Source organism: Sminthopsis crassicaudata, chromosome 3, assembly GCF_048593235.1.
Source record: "Sminthopsis crassicaudata isolate SCR6 chromosome 3, ASM4859323v1, whole genome shotgun sequence".
NCBI classification, from domain to species: Eukaryota; Metazoa; Chordata; class Mammalia; order Dasyuromorphia; family Dasyuridae; genus Sminthopsis; species Sminthopsis crassicaudata.
In genome coordinates, this window is record NC_133619.1 from 476325513 (window position 1) to 476338763 (window position 13251).

Genomic DNA, 13251 nt, shown 5'->3' on the forward strand with positions numbered 1-13251 from the left:
AAAAAAAAAGTATATGAACTTGCAGACTAGAAAAGTAATTTGGGTGGGTAGGAACTGTGACTTTGCCCTCACTTCTGGTCCTAATCTATTTCTGGTGCTCAATTGATGTTACCTAACAAAACTGAACAAGTTTCCTTCCATGAAAAGGCAGCCAAAAAAGAGTTCTATATTTGACCTTATTGAGAGACTGACCTCCCTTTGCTTTCCTTTTCCATCCCTATTACAATCTACTACAATTCTGAGTCCTACTGCCAGGAAGCTGGGGTGAGGAAGGACAGGAGAAAAAAATGATTAGGATCATGAGAAGTTGCTTAGAAGAAGGGGAAGGCATAGAGTCAAAACTTGGCTTACCCAAGCTCCTTTCTCCTCTCCCCTCTGTCACCCTGGGGAACTTAACTTCTATCTACCTCAGTTTCTTTATTTGGAAAATTGGTGAGTGTATAATAATATTTACCTTCCAGGGTGGTTGTATGTATAAAATGGGGCATTTGTTTATCACTTTGTAAACCTTAAAGTATGATATAAATTCTGAGTTTTATTATTATCTACTTTGTCAGGGTACAATTTAAACTTAGACTTGTTTTCTGAGTAATTAGATTTCTTTTAACTTTCTGGGCCTCCATTTCTTCATGTTGAGTTCCAATCCGGGCTCAGACACTTACCATCTATGTGAACTCTGGGCAAGTCACTTAACCCTATCTGCCTCAGTTTCCTCATCTGAAAAATGAGCTGGAGAAGGAAATGGCAAACCACTCCAGTGTCTGTGCCAGGGATCATGAAGTTGTTTATCTTTTGTTCTTGAAGAGGTTGATGATGTTTGGAAGATGATCATGACATGCATGAGTTGGATTTAAATGATGGAGGGCAGTGCCAGGTCACCTGCCTCATTTTCCCCGCCAGAGACATCTGGGTTCAAAATGATTGAAGATGGCCCTGGATGAAATGGGAAACCTTGGCCTTTGTAAGCTGAGATCTTCATCAGATCTCAGTTTGACTAAGGCAGATCCATTCAGAGATTGACTAAGTAGCAAAAGAGGCAAAGAGAGGCCTCTTTCACTTAGACAAAAAACCCCACATAAACAAAACAAAAAATAAAACCAAAAATCATTCTGGGAGAGGAAATTCCTCAGGGTTTCTGGCCAAAGCAGAAACAAGTGGTGTTTACACTCACTTTGAGACATCAGGACCCAAGCAATGATGAACTGAGGTTATTGTTGGCCAATCAATGAGAGCCAGAGTGATTTGGGTTTAAGGAATCATACTTAAGAAAAAAATCTAACCTGTAAATCCCGAGATATTCCTGGAGGTTATAACAATCAAAATCATATTCCTTTGTGTAGAGTACCAGCAGATAATGATTCCCTATGTGAAAAGAAGAAGAGGGAGGGAAAGAAGGAAGGAAGGAAGGAGGGAAAGAAATGAAGGGAAGGAAGGAAGGAGGATAAAAGAAAAAGAAGGAAGGAGCAATATTGCCCAACTGGAACTGGTCAGTTGGGTCCCCAGTGGGGCAGGTACCACTACTCATAGATTGTTGTTTGCCCTTTGTTCTGGAAGAGGACCATGACATCAGGAAAGTGATATCAGGACTTGGAAGTGATTTGGATTTCAGTGAGGGATGACTGTGTAACGTCAACAACCTCACTCCTCCAGAGCCCAGGAAGAATCACATTACTGAAATGACTGAACAATAAACAAAAGGAGGAGGCTATCCAGATGGTCCCAGAGATCACCTCTAAATGCATTTTTCAGATGAATAAATAATAGATAATAAATTTTTGAGAGAGTGTCACAGTGAGAAGAATTAAGGAAGGATAGGGTGGGAATAGGGTTTGCCATGGAAGAGACCAGAAGTTGCTTTAAAAAAATTGTTACTCTTCAACATTGCGACTTTCACTGTCGAGGTTTCAATATATCACAGGTCAGCATAAGAAATCAAATGGGATTTTTTTTAGAGACTTTTGCAGAAGCCACACACAGTATTTGACCAGATACTTAACCCATATTTTATAATATAAACATCCCATAAAAGAAAAAACATTCAGATGACTACTCTGATATCAGAAATGCCGTGTCCCTAACCCCTGTGATATGGAAGGGATAACTGCTGAATTTGGAACTGGAGGACCCAGGTTTAACCCTTAGCATCTAATATCTGTGTAACTTGAAAAAGTCACCATCTTTGCACCTCAGTTTTCTTATCAGCAAAAGAAAGGGGGTGGGGTTGTACTGGTTAACCATAAAATCCAGCTGGGCTTTCCTCTATAAGCTCCTCATGAAATGCACTCAAAGCAGAGGGGCATTCCCAGGGCAGGTGGGCAGGCAGTCTGGTGATGTGTCCCAATTACAGCCTTAGGTTTTCAGTCACAAAGTGACACCTTAATTTATCCCCTTTAAGCTGGGAAGCTAGCAACTGACTGTCTATTAATAACAAACTGAGTGAATATGAGCTAATGATCACAGTTTGTACTTTTAATCTTTCATCTGATTTCAAATGATTTTGAAAATGTGGCTGCAATCATCAGTGTGGTGGGTGCACAGGTGATCCTGAGGGAGATTAGTAGCCTATTTACCAATGAGGAGCTCTCAGGTGGGGCTAGAACCTGGCTCTCCATCCCCATTCCTACATCCTGCTTCTGATTCATTGACAACAGCCAGGGCAGGCCCCATGGCATCGAGGAGCTGGGTCACTTGTGACCTTCTTGAGCCCCTGATCAATACACTTGGCAGAACCAGATAGAGAGAATGGGGATTTGACAAGAGTTTAAGGCCAGATATGTTTGCCTCTACAAGTGAAAGAGAACCTGGGTCAGTCCTTACTTTAGAAATACCAGATCTGGTTGTATAAAAATAAAGTTTCCATTTATGTGAATGGTTTCCCATTTGGTATGGTGGAAATAGTGGGAATAAAGATAAGCAATATATGCCCCAAGCCTGGTTTTGCTACCCTAAAGTGAGCAAATTACTTAATGAAATTGCTCCTGTTTCCTTATTAGTAAAATTGAATTAGTGGGATATTATGGGGGTCAGATTTGGAAATGGATATGAAAGCATCTTGTAATGAGTGAAATGCAAAAAAAGTAAGGGTGTAAGACATAGGTTCTTAAGCTGGGGACCCATAAACTTGTTTTTTCGAAATACTTTAATAACTTTATTTCAATATAACTGCTTTTCTTTCAAGTCTTACATCTATTTATGCATTTAAAAACATGATTCTGGAGGTAGCTAGGTGATGCAGTGGATAGAACACCAGCGTTGAAGTCAGGAGGATTCGAGTACAAGTCTGGTCTCAGACACTTAACACTTCCTAGCTGTGTAACCCTGGGCAAGTCACTTAACCCCAATTGCCCCAGAAAAAAAACAAAACAAAAAACCCATGATTCTTGAGAAGGGGTCCATAGGCTTCTGGTTTAAGGGCTAATCATGGGAAAACACTATTCCATATAACAGGAATCTCACTCAACTTTGGCATCCTCCCTCAACATCACTGTGAGGTGTTTTGATTATTATGATTATAAGCAGGAGCTACAATTAGTAAAGGTAAGAAATCAATCAATTGATCAACCCAGCATTTATTAAACACTTTATACTAGGCATGGTGATAGGTAGTAGGGCTACAAACACAAATGAAATAGTCTCCATCTTCACAGTCCTTCCATTCAGGGAAGACAACATGTATACAAAAATTAACATACAAAATAATTACAAGGTAGTTTTGGGAGGGAGAGCCCCAGCACCTTAGGGAGCATCTGGAAAAGCTTCATGTAATAGTGAAGCTGAGTCTTGAAAGAATTCTGAGAGGTGGAGGTATGGAGTGAATTCCCGGCATGCAGAAGGGACAGAGCAAATGGGTGGAGACTAATTTAAAAAGTGAGACCGCTTTTGTGGCACCATGCAGGGTGTGAAGGAAAACTATGTATACTGAACCTAGAAAGGTAGATTGGGGCCAAGCTGTGTTTATATGTAGTTCTAGGGAGCCACCAGAATTTATTGAGTAAGGAAGTTTCAAGTTGGACCAGTGCTTAAGAATAATTACTTTTGTAATTCATGTGGTGGATGAGCTGCAGAGCAGAGAGATGTGAGTTGAGAGAATCATTAGGATGCTATTGCTGGAGGCCAGGTTTAAGAGAGGGTGAAGGTCTGAACTACTGGCTGCAGGAGTAATGAGAAAAGGTTGGAGGCAAGAAATTTGGTGGAGGTAGAAATGATGGGATTTGGCAATTGATAGGCATATGGAGTAAGGGAGAGTGTGAAGTTAAGCAGAAGACTGAGGTTGCAAAGCTGGGAATCTAGAAGCATGATTGCACCTTTACCTCAGGCAGGTAGGGAGAGCGTGCTGAGCTCACGGGCAGGAAGCCTGAGTGCAGATCCAGCCTTAGGTACTTACTATCTGTGTGACCCTGCTCAACTCACTTAACCCATTTTGCCCCAGTTTCCCAATCTGTAAAGTAAGCCGGAGAAGGAAATGGTGGACCACTCCAGTATTTTGGCCAAGGAAACCTTATGTTGTATGTTGGATATGAATGAACCCACCCTTAACAGAAGTAAGAGAGTTTAGAAGAGGGTATTTTTGAGGGAAAAATCATGAGATCTGTTTTGGGTGTTGAATTTGAGATGTCTATAGGGTATCTTGTTGGATGTGTTGTTTGTCCTTTGGTCTCTTAAGACCCTGACATCAGGGAGATGATACTATCCAGTGAGTTGGATTTCAGTGAGGGAGGTTGAGCAAGAGCACCTGGCTCACTTCCCCTCCAGAACCGTCTGGGTCTAGTGGCCAGATACAGGTCAGGAGGACTGGAGATAGCCCTGGATGCAGTGGGAGACAATGGCCTTTCTAAGCTAAGGTTTTCAACAGGGCTCAGTTCGTCTGAGGATGTACCCACTCAGTGATTAAGGCTGAATTAAAAATGTGGCAGAGAGTGGCCTCTCTTATCAAGTTAAAAAAAATTAGCTTGGGAGGGGAAGACCCTCAGGGTCTCTGACCAAAACAGAAACTTGTGCTATTTACATTTACTCATGAGTCTTGAAGGACCCCAATAATGACCTTATGGGTTTGGGCTGGGACCTATTGTTGGATCCCTGTCATTGCCAGGGCAATCCATATGGAACTGTAAACTTAGCCAACAAAATGAGATCAGTAGGTTTAATTAGAGAAAGTCAACCTCTTACACCTTCTAGGTACGGGTGTCCTTTTTCTAAAAAGTTACCATCACAATAAGTCATGCAGTCTGTTTATATAAGGAAAAAAATGAATATTTCTCTAGGCAATAGAATTTTGATGAGGCAAACCCCATATTTCTCACATTAGACAATATCAAAACTTACACAAGACTCAGTAATGTAGCAAGTTTCAGCATCTAAATATTTAAAAAATTAACAGATGGTCAAAGAACATGAAAATGCAATTTTCTTTTTAATTTATGGAATAAAGCAAGCATTTCCATAACAGTGTAATAAAGAGATTGTACATGAAACTGCAAATCTACTATGTACAAATTTTTATTTTCAAATATACAACAAAATTATCATGGTTAATTTTTTTCTCCCTTCTATGGCTACCATTAATAACATATGTGTGTGTATGTTAACTTATTCTATATTATATATACATATACATATATACACATATACACACCACTTCTATTTATTCTCTGGATGCAAATAACATCTTCATGTAACTTTTAAAGTTAATCTGGGTACTAATAATAGACAAAATAACTTAATGATGAAAAATCATTCTTAAAATAGTATTGCTGTTACTATATAAACTGTTCTCATTATTCTGCTCATCTCACTTTTCATTATTTTGTGCAAAGCTTTCCATGTTTTTCTAAAATTATTGAGCTCATCATTCCATCATAAGCACAGCAGTATTCACTTGCAACCATGTACTATATGCAATTTTCAAAGAAATCAAAGCTATCAATGATATGAAAAAGTGTTCTAGATCACTAGTAATTAGAGAAATGGAAATTAAAAGAACCTGTGGTTCTATCTCATAATTATCAAACTAGCCATATTGACAAAAGAGGAAAATGTTGAATGTTAGAGGGCCTTTGGGAAAATAAGCACTTAGGGGCACTGTGAATTGGTTTAGCAAGTCTGAAAAGCAATTTAGAACTATGTCCAGAAAGTTACCAAAGTTACCTTTAACCCAACTATATATCCTTATTAGGCCTATATCCTAAAGAAACCAAAGAAAGAGGAAAATGCTTTATATGTATAAAAATAATTTTAGCAACTTTTTTTTGTGGTAAGAAATTGGAAACTAAGAGGATAAGAAACCTATTGGAGTTTGGCTAAACAAATTGTTGCACATAAATATCATGGAATATTATGTCTTAAGAAATAATGTAATGGATAATTTCAGAAGAAACTGGGAAGATCTCCATGAACTGATCTAAAGTGAAAAGCAGGAGAATTAACAATATTGTAGTGAAAAACAGCTTTGAAAACTTGAAAGTTCTAGTCAATGTAATGTTAAACCAGAAGTCGAAAAGAATGAAGATGAAACCTGGCATTCACCTCCTGATAAAGAAGTGATGAGTTTAAAATGCACAAATATACATTTCTAAGTAGGCCAATGTACTAGACAATGTAGAAATGTATTGAAGGAGTGAATAATGGGAGACTAAAAATACTTTTTACTTGAAAAATGAAAATTTCAAAAGAGGTCAGAGATAAAATTGAAGAGGGAAGTTTTAGTTGAATGATGAGGTCACAAGTGAAGTATCAAGTTGATGAGAGGTTAAGGAGAAGAAAGGAAATGGTAACAGCAAGTGTAGACAGATTTTTCTAGGAATAAGGAGATTATCTAGGAGCCTAGTGCCTATTCTGGTCTTCTAAAGAACCCAAGTTTGAATTCTGACCTTGAAGTGTACTACCTTTGTGACCTTAGACAAAACATTGTACTTTTCTAGATATCAATTTCCTCAGTCTTAAAGTGAGGGAGTTGGACTACGCCAGATGGCTTCTGGGGTTCTTCCCAGTTGCTGAGCCACCATTCTTTTTCCAATGGACATGTTCCAGCTTAGTGGTCTTCCTAAAATGTGACACCAATAGTAGACAATAAGGAAGAGTATAAGTGGGGCTGTACCTTTGCATGTTCTAGACATACAAGCTATATAGGTCAATAATCTCTGTGATCGTGACTTAGGTTTCTAAATGCATTCTAGGATTTCATCAAGTATTAATGTTAAGGTCATTGACCTTGTAGATTTTACTTCCCTCCTATTAAAAAAAATGGAAACAAACTTTATTCTTCTTTGCCCTTCTTTAGTCCTTCAGTACTACACTCCCTTTAATTTTTCCTCGGGAGTACAGTAATGATGAATGGTGGCTCAGCGATCAAACTGGCATATTCCAATTTTTTTGGTACTTGGAGATGTGGTTTGCCTGTACTAGGCTATTTGAACTCCTTGAAGGCTGCTCTCTTATTATCTCCGCATCTTGTCTTTCAGTACCTTATTTTTCAACATCTTATTCAACAAAACACAAAATGTATCTCTCCCTCTTCTGGACACTAACTCTTCACATACTTGAAAATAGTTATGTTCCCTCCTGAGTTTTCTTTTCTGGGCTTTTCTTTTTCCTGAGTCTTTTTTTTTCTCTTTTTTTTCCCCAGTATAACAAAATCCAGTTTCTCATGTGACATTTCTTTAGTCCTTCCCACCATTTTAATGGCCCTCTCATGAAAACACCGGACATTGTTAATTTCCCTCTTAAAGCAGCATTCAAGTGGTCTGGCCAAGGCAAAATACAGTAAAGCTTTCCCCCTCCTGCATCTTCCCCTTTTCCTGAGTATTACATTTTTATTTCTACTAATGTTGCTCAAGATTGCAATTGTGTTTTTGGCAGTAATGTCACACCATTGGCTCATAACAAGCTTGCAAATAAATGTTTTTCCTAAGACCTGTTGTCAAGCCTGGGTTTCTTACAACATATATTTATGTAATTGATTTTCTTGAACTCAAATGCAGGACTTTGCATTTATCCCTATCCATGTTTGTTTGTTGATTTTGGTCCATGATTAAAAATAATTGTAATGTCTTTAAGTTTTGACCCTTTCAAATCACATTATTAGCTCCCCCTCCCAGCATGGCATTGCCATCACTTTGATAGGTATTCTGTGCTTGCCTTAATGCAGAATCACAGAATCCTAGATATCAATAATAGAAGGGATCTCAGCAGGCCAGGTGGTTCTGGGGCCTACTTGGGATTTCCAGTGATCTCAAAAGGGTCCTGGACTAAACTGGGAATATCGTTCTTTGTGTGTGTGTGTGTGTGTTTATTAATTTTATAATTATAATTTTTTTGACATTACATATGCATGGGTAATTTTTTTTACAGCAGTATCCCTTGGACTCACTTCTTTTCCGAATTTTCCCCTCCCTCCCTCTCCCCTCTCCCCTAGATGACAGACAATCCCATACATGTTACGTGTGTTACAGTGTAACCTAGATACAATATATGTGTGTAAAACCAAATTTCTTGTTGCACGGTAAGAATTGGATTCCAAAGGTAAAAGTAACCTGGGTAGAAAGACTATAGTGAGAACAGTTTACACTCATTTCCCAGTGTTCCTTTTCTGGATGTAGCTGATGCTGTCCATCATTGGTCAATTGGAATTGGATTAGCTCCTCTCTATGTTGAAGATATCCACTTCCATCAGAATACATCCTCGTACAGTATCATTGTTGAAGTGTATAATGATGAGAATATCGTTCTTACAACTCACATATAGTGTGCTTGCTTATCAGATCTCTGGATGATATAAAAATATTAGGTGCAATTAAAACACTGGATAGCATTCAGGATCCAAGAGATGTCAACAGGCTAAAATGATGAGCAAAACTTAGTCCCTATTTTACTGCATCTTACTATGGTTAGGGAAAGGAGAGAAAGAAGAGGGATGGCCACGTTAGCACTTAGGAGTATGTGCAGTGTGGCTAGCTAACAGAATTTCCCATGGACTTCGGAACTTGCACAAATTATTCTATAACTGTTTCTGGCCCACTAATAAGGAAGAAAAAGCCTCTTTCTGCCCACCCCCTTTTCCTTCCTGCCTCCTTCCCTCTGTCTCTCTCCTGATGCCTCAGAATCTTCTAGAATCTCAAGGCTAGAGTTGCAGCCAGCCTTGGTTTATGGGTCCCAGTTTATCCGTCTGAGTATGAGTTAAGAATCCCCCAGCTCATAAAGGGTACACAATATGAATTTGACACGTTATGTTTAGGCAGATGAGGCAGATTTTAAAGTTCAATACAAGCAAAACTTAAAATTTGGGTTTTAAATCACCCGTCCAAGGGAACAGCAATTCGACTATTCCTTCATTTCATGGAAACAAGGAAGGGTGGAATTTTAGATTTTAGCTTTCTATCCCTGAGGAAACGGAATGACCTCAATCAGTGCACCCACCCACCTCCCCAGGTCTGGAATTTAGGGAATAAATAAAACCACAAATGTGAGAACCCCAAAATTTGTTTCTTGGTGCAACCCTATCACTTTATTATTACTAATTTATTACTATGTTATGCATGCCCGATGCTTTTATTTGGCCATTATATAATGACACGGCCAGAATGGAAGAGCCAAGAAGGCAGCCCCACGGTTTGGAGCAAGCTCATGAGCTTTCAGAATGACGTAATCTGTGTTCGTTCCATCTCGTTTAGGCCGGTTTCTGTTGTCTTGTCCCGCATTGGTTAGAGGTAGGAGACCCGGGTTCGAATCCGTCCCTGGCTCTTACTGGGAGGCTCGCTTCTCCGTTTAAGAATAGGAATAGTAACCCTGCGGTGCCGTCCTTCAGGACAGACGACGCACGGAGAGCGCTGCGCTAACCTGGAGGCAGGATTAGATGCTCTGACTCCGGGTTCTGTTTCTGGCTCTATCGGGATAGGAGCGGTCCACACGCAGTCTTGAAACTTGTCAGACCTATCACCTCACTGTGGTCCCTGGCCCAGAGAGAAACAAAGGGGGTCAAACGGAGACTTTTCTGGGGGAATCTTGCCCGAGAAGGCCAGCTTTAAAGAAGAGTCAGAAACGCGGGCATCTCTTCCAGGTCAGATCCTTCTGTATAACACAACACCTGCTCCGGTTACGACTAGTAAGCTTGGTGGGGGAGGGGGCCGAGCGCGCCCACGGTGGTCTCTATGGTAACGGCACACTAGAGTGGAGGCCTGGCTCACCTGGCATTCTCGGGCGGATCCACCATATGGCGCCTCGCTTTTCGTTAAGCACGCACTCTCTCTCACGCCCGTGGCTGAGACGGCTGCTCGCCAGCCTGGCCCTGCTCTCCGAGAGCGGCCTGCAGGCCCCGGGAGGCCGCCCGGGCCAGCTCGTGGCCCGTCTCCCGGCCCGGGCCCGGGGCTCGTTAAACTCGCCGCCCCCTCCGTTCCCGTCAGGCGGCCTCCCTGCCTTGTGTGACCCATCTCCCGACGCCCTTTGTGAGGGGCGGCGAGGGTTCTCCCCACGGAGACGGCTGCAAAATGCCCGGCTTTGAACCCGTTAGGGGAGGAGGGGGGCAGGGCGCGTGGTGGTGGGGGATTTCCTGGTAGGATTTATTTACAAAGTCAGACAGCCTGCAGCTGCCCAGGACAGAAGCAAAGCGCCAAGGCCGCGCACAGATCTGCTCTGCTCAGAAACCCATGGTGTTTGTTTTTTAATTCATTTTTCCAAATTATCCCCTCCCTCCCTCCACTCCCTCCCCCCGATGACAGGTAATCCCATACATTTTACATGTGTTACAATATAACCTAGATACAATATATGTGTGTAAATACCTTTTTCTTGTTGCACATTAATTATTAGCTTCCGAAGGTATATCAGAAACCCATGTTTAAGGGCTTCTTGTTAAAAGCGAGGTCAGGAATTCGGGACCAAAGTCGCCCTTCTTGTTCTCTTCTCAGCGATCAGAGCCCGCTTCAAACCTAGACGCCTCGTTGTTCGGTTTCTTCATCCCAGCCACGCCTCTCTAAGTCATCCCAGAGCGCGGCTCCACCGGGCCTGGTTAGATATAAGCGCGCTTCCGGGGTCCGGGTACACGTGTGTGTGTGTGTGTGTGTGTGTGCGCGCGCGCGCGTGCTATGTGAACACAGTGTAAGCATCGCGCAATATGTGCATGTGCACATACATACTATCTGTATATAAACTATATACATAATTTTAAAATGAATATCTAATTTTGATCTCATCATTTTCATCATTTTTTAAAGATGAGGAAACTGAGACGAAGAAAAACTAAATGATTTTTCTCAATATCATCCAGCTAATAAATGTCTGAAAAGAGATTTGTACTTAGCTCTTCCCAACTTCAAATCCAGTGTGCCTATTCACTAAACCACTTGTTCTCAAATTCTTTTTTGGTCTCAGGATTCTTTATAAGCTTTTATAGAAAAAAAAAATGGGCCTGTTCTTTCTCTCTCTTTTACATGCACTTATTGCTTATTTTTTAAACATTTATTTTAAAGACTATTTTTTTTTTTGAGGCTGGGGTTAAGTGACTTGCCCAGGGTCACACAGCTAGGAAGTGTTGAGTGTCTGAGACCATATTTGAACTTGGGTCCTCCTGAATTCAAGGCTGGTGCTCTACAGCGCCACCTAGCTGGCCTTAACATTTATTTTTTAAAAAATTAAATTCCTATTGTCTCCTTCCTGCCTGCCCCCTCACTTATCCAATGAGAGGGCAAGAAAAGTGATATTAACTATGCAGGGGAAATAATGTGAAACATATTTTTATATTAGTCATGTTGCAGAAAATAGCAAGAAAAATTAAGAAAGTGAAAAAAATTATGCTTTAATTAAATTTCAGTCAATAGCACTTTTCATCACAAGTCTCTTGGAATTGCCTTAGATCATTGTTTTTCTGAGAGTTTCTATCTTTCACAGTTGATTATTGTATAATATACAAAGTTCTCCTGATTCTGTTTTTGTTTTGCATCAATTTATGCAAATCTTCCTTTTTTTTTTCCCTGAAATCATCCTTATCATCATTTCTTAAAAAACAATAGTATTTCATCCTGATCATATACCACAATTAGTTCAGCTATTCCCCAAATGATGGGCATACTTTCAATTTCCAGTTCTTTGCCACCACAAAAGGGCTGCTATAAAAAGGATTGTACATATGGTAGTGACAGTGGGTATCATTGCTTTATCCCTGTTCTAATTGGGAAGGCTTCTAGCTTATCCCCAATACAGATAATGCTTGCTGATGATTTTAGACAGAAAAGGAAAACTTCATTTATTGCTAGCTTTCTAGTGTTTTTAATAGGAATGAATATTAGATTTTGTCAAAAACTTTTTCTCTATTGAGATAATCATATAATTTTTCTTGTTTTTTATTATTGATATGGTGAATTATACAAATAGTTTGCCTAATATTAAACCAATCCTGTATTTCTAGTCATTAGAGTATGATTCTTGTCATATATTGCTATAATCTTCTTGCTAGTATTTTATTTAAATTTTTTTGTATCAATATTCAATAGGGAAATAGGTCTTTAGTTTTATTCTTCTGTTTTTGCTCTTTCTGGTTTAGGCATCCCTTTACTCTCTTAAAGATTATTCAAGATGGGTTTATACTTGTAAGTCCAAATCCAAAGACCATTGGTATGGGACTGTCTCCTTATTGGTGGAGATCAGTGCCCTGCACCTGAGTGGGGCAGAGTTGTTGAGAGTGGGAGAAATGAGAAGTCTTCTGTCTTTGGTCTGGCTTTGAGTTGTCTTCAAGTTTTGTTTAGAGAGAGTCTCTTCAGTCTCTGCAGTTATTTTGGACACTTCTGGCTTCCAGCTTCAACAAAGAAGACTGAAGATGCAATCCCACTTCAGGGTGCTGGAGGAAAAGACTTGGGAAGAAGCCACTGTGTCCCATCCTCAATTTATTAGAGTAAATATTCTTCAGGAAATTTCTACTTGGATCCAATGTAGGACTTTCTCCTGGCTGAACTAAGTTCCCTCAATCCCAATGGATGAGCTCTTTTTCTCTCTTTTGCCTGTTATATATTCTCGTACATATCTGATTTCTATTTTTTCTATTCAATTTGAATAAATGTATTTTTTAGCTACTTCTATATGGATTCATTGTAGAACTTGAAATTGGTAGAATAAGGTCAAATGTTGGGATTTGATATATCAAAAGCATAATGTCTTGGTTTCCCCCAATTTAGGAAATGATGACTAGAAGTTAGGGAGAATCTGAAAATCATATCCCCTATACTAATAATATTTAAAAGATCAGAGCAATACAATTCTAATCCAGTA

General features: G+C 39.9%; 2 long non-coding RNA genes across 2 annotated transcripts in view; one reads left to right on the plus strand and one right to left on the minus strand.

Moving 5' to 3' along the window:
* Positions 1-9477: 9477 nt before the first annotated feature.
* On the minus strand, positions 9478-11010 carry LOC141563029 (uncharacterized). Its single transcript, XR_012488312.1, has 2 exons — positions 10773-11010; positions 9478-9944 (listed from the first exon to the last, which is right to left on the minus strand). It is a non-coding gene; the product is annotated as an uncharacterized LOC141563029 (long non-coding RNA).
* LOC141563028 (uncharacterized) overlaps positions 9679-13251 on the plus strand; it is a 158228-nt gene continuing 154655 nt past the window's right edge. Inside the window, exon 1 of the long non-coding RNA XR_012488311.1 lies at positions 9679-10051. This is a non-coding gene — a long non-coding RNA (uncharacterized LOC141563028). The remainder of the gene's footprint in view (positions 10052-13251) is intronic.